We start from the raw sequence: 7215 nt of genomic DNA on the forward strand, positions 1-7215 counted from the left end.
CCAGCAGGCTTATTCGAAAGAAAAAACATTTGGGTAGAATTCATCGTTTCTAAATATATGTGATTTACTCATTTTGTTTTTACTCAAGTTCAATAACTTGCATAAATTTTTCGAAACACATGATAGATCTCAAAGACGATATAGCCATACTTCATCGCTAATGGTTGAATGGTAAAGGCAACATTATCACATTTTTTTTATATGACAATTGAACTTTTTCTAGCCATCGTAATCTTGAATTATAGGATATGGATATTTAGGATTTTCTCTTTGATGCAAGTCTTGTTGATGGTTGTTGGTGTTTTGATTCAATTACTCTCACCCTTCTTGTTATATAATACTAGGCATGACCCCCATACTAAGTACAGGTCCATGATCTGAATTATTTAATTTTTTTTAAATCATCTATATTAGAAATCACCACAAGGGAATATCACCTCATAGGTAAGGCGGCGGTCATGAGTCCGTCCCCAAAACTGCTGTCGGCCTAGATCAGGACTGCCAATTTATAAAGAAAAGACCACCACCTTTGAGAATGCAGTTCAATTATCCCTAAAGCGGTGGCATGTCAAAACCGCCGGCTTAGAATTACTAAAGAAGGCGGTATAAAATGCCGCCATAGGTCAGTTGAAATGTTGCTTACATTGTAAGGTGGTGGTGTGAACCACCGACTTAGATTTCTTTGGACCGCCACCTTTGGTCAGTTGAAATGTTGCTTCCATTGTAAGGTGGCTGTCTTAACCATTGGCTTAGATCCCTTTGGACCGCCACCTTAGGTCAGTTGAAATGCTGCTTCCATCTTTAGGTGGTGGTTTAAATTATCGACTTAGATCTCTTTGGACCATCGCCTTAGGTCAGTTGAAATGTTGCTTCCATTTTTAGGTGGCAGTCTAAACCACCGGCTTAGATCTCTTTGAACCGCCGCCTTAGGTCAGTCGAAATGTCACTTCCATTTTTAGGTGGTGGTCTGAACTGCCACCTTAGATCTCTTTTATATCTAAGGCGACGGTTGTATGAGTGTGGTCTTTGTTTTTTATTTAATTTATATTAGGTTGCTTTCAATAATTTTTTGTACCTATTTAATACAAATCTCATGCCAATTAATACATAAAAATCAATTTAAATAAAAAATGCAATTTAAAACAAAATCTTTTAGTTGAATTATTAATTATTATAATATCCAAAACAAATTGCTTAAATACAATTTCCAATTGAAATATAAAAAAGTACAAGGAATTTAAAAAAACCAACTTCTTGAATAATGTAACACATCTTCCAATGCAAATCCGCTTAACATAATGGTTGAACTTATAAATCATAACATATAAATTGTTTGAGAATGTAAAGTAAACGAGAAGTCAAATACAGTTCTTAATCAAATTGGAATTGCATCCAAGCTTTTGCACTGAAGGTTCGGTTTAGGAGTACAGATATAGATATGGAGAGTGCAAAACCTTATACAAATATGTAGTTTTCAAAATTTGAGTATGTCAATTCAAGTTTTTTTTTTTTGCTAATTGATTATTAATTTTTATTTAGGCTTTGACAATTTTCTACCTGCCAAGTTTTTATCCTAACTCCATATAAAGCATTTTGCACATTAATATTTTCCACAACGATACTAGATACGAATGCCATGCTTTATCTTTCCCTAGGCCTCCTAGCAGGTTGTGAAGAGAGTGAAAATGACAATAAGAGACAAGATTATTAATATATAAGCAGATGTATTCCAGATTATTAGTTTAAGAAAAATGAAAATGAAAACGAAATTCAGCTGTACATTTGGGTTCGTTTGGTTTGCAGCCATAATTGAAATCGAAATTAAAATGGTTTATTCCCATAGTCTATTTGGTTCGGACAGGAATTAGATTTCATTCCCAAGGGACAAGGGAGGGGCAAGGAATAGTGATTCTCTCAAATGGGGGAATGCCATTCCAGCAAGGATGGAAATGAGATTCTGATTCCGCTCAACCATATAATTGGAATTGGAATAGCCCATTCCGGTTCCAATTCTAGACCCTTATTCCCACAAACCAAACGGTCTAGTTATGGTCTTGATAAAGGTATGTATGCATGGGATCATAACCTATATGACCAAGTAGTCAATCTCCATCGCCCCCATTATAATTAATTAAATTTTATCAGCACAAGGTATGAGTGGGTTTGTGCTTGCATGGTTTTTAAAACCGAACCGGTTAAGGGTCCGGTTATCGGATTGAATGGTCAGACCGAACGGTTCAACCCGAATGATCGGCCCATTCTGACCAAAAAGTTTAAAAATTTGAAAAATGGTCAAAACCGTTCGAACGATTAACCGGACGATTCAACAGTTTGTTGACCAAAATCAATGGTTTTGGGGAAAAAACGGTTTTAGAGAAAAACAGAACCAATCAAGTCCCGATTTTTCCGGTCTGACTGTTCGGTCCGGTTTTGAAAACCATGTGTGCTTGTCCGTGCTTAAAGCCCGATGTATTTTTAGTGTGAGGAGTGTATTATAGAATAAAAACCTATTCAGGATCTCACATAACAAGTTAAGATTTTATGTTGGATGGTTTCTTTAGGATATGTATGTAAACTTATTACCAAATACCATGTCCAGAGTTGATGTGGTGAATATGAACATTGAAACACCCAATTTAAATGGATACACAACCATCTCCTGTAAAAATAGAACTGGTGCATAGTTAGGAAAAAATTAAGCAAAATTTTAAGCTTTCATTTATGGATCTCTAGACATGCCTTTTTATCCATTAAAATTGGCCACGTGTATGGTGGAGGCGTTAAACAGGTTTATGGGTCTGTAAACAATACTACAAGCATGGCCTAATAATATTTGATTTAAAATTTGATTTTGATTTTTTATTTAATTTAGAAAATTAAACCAAGTTTAATTTGCAATCAACAATTTAGTTTTTTCTTCTTTTTAACTTATGTAGTAGGCATTGCAAAATCCTAAGTACATGGCAACTATTATTTTGTTTGTGATTCAGTACTTGTATGGAAAATTTGATTTGAGTATGTTAAGAAGGTGAAGATATTTTAAGAAGCAATAGATAATTGAGTATTTTGTGAGAGTATAGAATTATAGATAATGTTAGAGTTAAAAAAATTAAGTTTAGACAAATAGTGTAGATGGATGGAGAGGAGATGTTAACATAGATAATTACATTTTATACAAATAATACATATCCAATTAATTTTTATTTAAATAGTTGGTTTAAGTTTTATCACATTTTAATTAACTTAAATTAAATTATTAGCTTTATTTGGTTAATAAATCCAAGGTAACTTAATGAAGTTAATTAATCCAATTATATAACCATTTACTAATTATTCAATCATTTTATTTTTCTGGAATAAATCATTTGTAATTTTTAATCCTTTTTTGTAATTACTGGATCATTTTGTCTTCAGTGATCTATGTCAATTATTTTCAATTAACCGCAATTTTCAATAATTGCAATTTTGAGTAATTGTCATCTATTTTCAATTAATCGCAATTTTCAATAATTGCAGTTTGAATAATTGTCAATTATTTTCAATTAACCGCCATGTTCAATAATTGCAATTTTCAATGAAGATCAATTTACTATGAATTTTGAATAATTATTTTAATATTTTTCAACTATCACCATTTTGCAGTAATATTTATTTTTCAAAATATTTCCTATTCCAGATTGTTAAGTGGGAAGAGGCATCTATTTGAAAATTAGTTAACCACTTTTAAAATGCTATTTTTCTGAAAAATTGAAACGCCATGTGTTTAAAAGAGGGAACTCTCCCCTGACCACCCTCCTTTAATATATATATATATATATATATATATATATAAATGAAGAGGATAAGCTTATTTGAAATGAAAACCCAAATGGTGAGTTATCTCTACAATGTATGGAAAATCAGGTCTTCCTCTTTTTTTTTTCCTTGGAAATGTAGGGAGAATTACGAAATCAAGCAAAATCTAACCAAGTTTCAAAACAACAGAAATAATATTTTTCTCCCACTTTGTGTGAATCTGTTAAGAAACAATTTAGTAGAGTTTAAAACCAAAGAACAAAGCACACACAAGAACACAATTAAATTTACGTGGAAAAACCTTCCCGATGTGGGAAGGAAAAAACCACGGTCACAAAAAAACTTCCACTATCAAAAAAGTAATTGTACAAGGGTTCTTTTTAGATAAAACTAGAGGCATACAATCAGCAAATTATCAAGAAAATACATTTCTTGGAAACTAACAAATATCTCAAGATAATGGAGAAATCTCACCCAAAACAGAGGTACTGTTCATGGACTCGGATATCACAAAACAGTGAGCCAAACCAGATCTCCACCGTTCAGATTGAAGAACCTTAAGCCACGAACATGCCTACAAAATTGCAGCTCAATCGGACCACAAACGATCTTCGATCGAAGCACAAGATGAAAAACTGTGTATGTTGGAATTCGAAAAATCTGCTTCTTTTATCTTCTCTATTTTTACACAGGATTCTCTTCTTTTTCTTTCTTCTTTTAATCTTTTAGCAATCAACACCACTAAAAGGTTATTTCCTTTGACTATTTTCATTTGAACAAAAATACTCTCATCCATGGGTTCAAAAATTCCACATGGGCTTCTTGGACCATCCTCCACATAAGAGGGAAACCCAACAGAAAATTCATTCATAAAGCTATTTCCCTTGATGATGTTATTGGGAGAAGGAGAAATTCAACTAATATCTAAATATTGCTGTTATACCAGGCATAATGTTGAAAAGTTTAATCATGTGTTTGCTAATAGTGCTTTCTCGAACAAACTCTACTATAATAATCTTTTGATGTTTATATGTTCCAAATTCAATATTAGGTTGATAGAATTTATTTGTGGTGGAAATAGGGTTGTTCATAAAATTGTAGACAAAACCCCACACCCCATACATACCTCATACAATATTAGGTTCATAAAATCCAACTCGACCTGGATTGTGGTTATAATAATTTTTTTATCCCCATACTACTCTGTCCAAACAAAACCCCACACCCCAATTAACCTAATGTATTACTTCATTTGCGTTCTTGTGTGAATGATGAACCTTCTGCCGAGTACCCCAAAACCCCACTCAACAGACACTTCAACACTCAATCTGAAGATTGAAGGTTCAAAACTCAATCTCCTTTTTTATTGATATATGAGGTATGTATTTGAGCTGTTTTTTTTTTTTTTTATGAAGAGTAATTTGACACTCTAATGTTCAAACTTTCGTCTTCTTTTTAAACCGTTGGATAACACATTGGCACCACGTAGGCAAAGATGTATCCTTATTAGGTTGGTCGAAACTACCTTGGCTTGACTTCGGACACACTTTGGACACCCTAAGGCCGACACAAGCACCTTGCACCACCTAGGATGGGATTGAGGAGGGTGTGGTGAGTTAGTGCCTCGAAGGTCGTCCTATGCGGTGTGTGGTGAGTTAGACCAAGGACAGTGGCAAGAGGTAGAGACCTCCTTCCTGCCAAGTACTTGCCGACCTGGCTGAGGTTCGAGGTGGCAACTTACGTGGCAAGGCGCTGACTCCCACTGCATGCAACTTATCGTCTCCGATTCCTCTGGGACCGCATTGCTTAAGCAATAGAAATGAGCTTTGTTCCCCTCACTTTGGAGATAATTGGATAAGCCTTCTCGCTATCTACCAGAACCACCTCCAAGGATAGTGGGCCAATAAATCACGTCTCACCGTAGATCTCAGATGCACTACGTGAGACCAATGCCTATATAAAGGCACTTCCCTCACCTTCACAAAGGAATGCATAAAAAATGTGCAAATTTCTTGATATCTAACTTTCTACTCTCAATTTCTTGTCTGATTCTTCCTTGTGGACTGACATCATCAACTTGTCTATCCGAGCTGTCCTCCGGTATGAAAATCGACCAATTCCTGCTACATCAATTTTCAACCCCAAAAACAACAACAAAAAGAAAATGGATTTGTTGAGTTTCCTTCCATCAGGTGCGGCGAATCGGTAATTGGGGGTTTCTTCTTGGAAACGATACAGGGGAATCCATGATTCAGGAATGTCTTTTTGGTGTTCAAAAATGTCTATAAACATCATTTTTGTAGTTTTAAAAGCATACTTTCTTGCGTTTCAGAATGTATACCTTAATTGACCGCTATAGCCATTGCCATGGTTGATAATCCAATTACTGCCTTCCAGTAGGGAAATGAGGATTTTTTTACAAATTCCATTGTTCTGAATATTAGTCTATTAGTTTCTTTTTTTTTGTTCTTTCTGCATGAAACAACAATTCGTATAATTTTTTTGTTATACATGTTTCCTTTTTTTTTCTTGTTGTGTGATGTGATAATTTCTTATGATTTCATATAAAATCTGTTCGCATGATAATTTCTTTTCATTTTTTTTTGTGTTTGATATAACACAAAAAAGAAATAATCACGCGAAAATTTCATTTAAGGGTTTCTGAAATTGATACATAATTTCTTTTGTTTTTTTATTTTTAATTTTTTTTGTTGTTGAGCATTTCAATGCAGTTAATCGATTAACTGAACGAGGTGCAAAACAAAAATTAACATCAGATTTATCAGTTTCGGTTGCCACAATGGTCAATCCGATAGTATCGGTTTGGTTGAGACAATTAACTGGCTCTGGGACTCGGGATCTGCTACCCAGAAGTTGTACCCACATTTATACCCATCGAGCACCACCACCATGTATTGGGAACATCTCCCCAGGGATATATTCCTAATGTGCAGTTGTCATGTCTTGTGGGTAGAGATATGAGAATATCTCGTGGGTAGTCATGGTTTTTAAAATTGACCTGGAGACCGAACCGGTCAGGGGTCTGGTTATTGGGTTGAACGGTTCGACCGTTCGAACCGAATGCTATATCCATTCTAACAAAAAAATAAAAAACGGTCAAAACCGTTTGAACAGTTAACCGCCCGGTTCAACGGTTCGCTGACGAAAATCAACAGTTTTGGGGGAAAATCCGGTTTTTTGGGAAAATGGAACTGGTCACTTGATTGGTTCCCGATTTTTCCGGTCTGACCATCCGGTTCGGTCCGGTTTTGAAAATCATGTGGGTAGCAAATTCGAGCTCTTGACTCGGCTCATGTACAACCCTAAGTGGCACCTTGCCAAAGAAGTCTTCAGTTCATCATCTTCACAAGAATTTTTCCCTCCATCATGAGGTGATGAAAGATTTGACTCAGGATCTCC

This window comes from Nelumbo nucifera, chromosome 2 (assembly GCF_055504915.1).
Source record: "Nelumbo nucifera cultivar China Antique chromosome 2, China Antique-T2T, whole genome shotgun sequence".
NCBI classification, from domain to species: domain Eukaryota; kingdom Viridiplantae; phylum Streptophyta; class Magnoliopsida; order Proteales; family Nelumbonaceae; genus Nelumbo; species Nelumbo nucifera.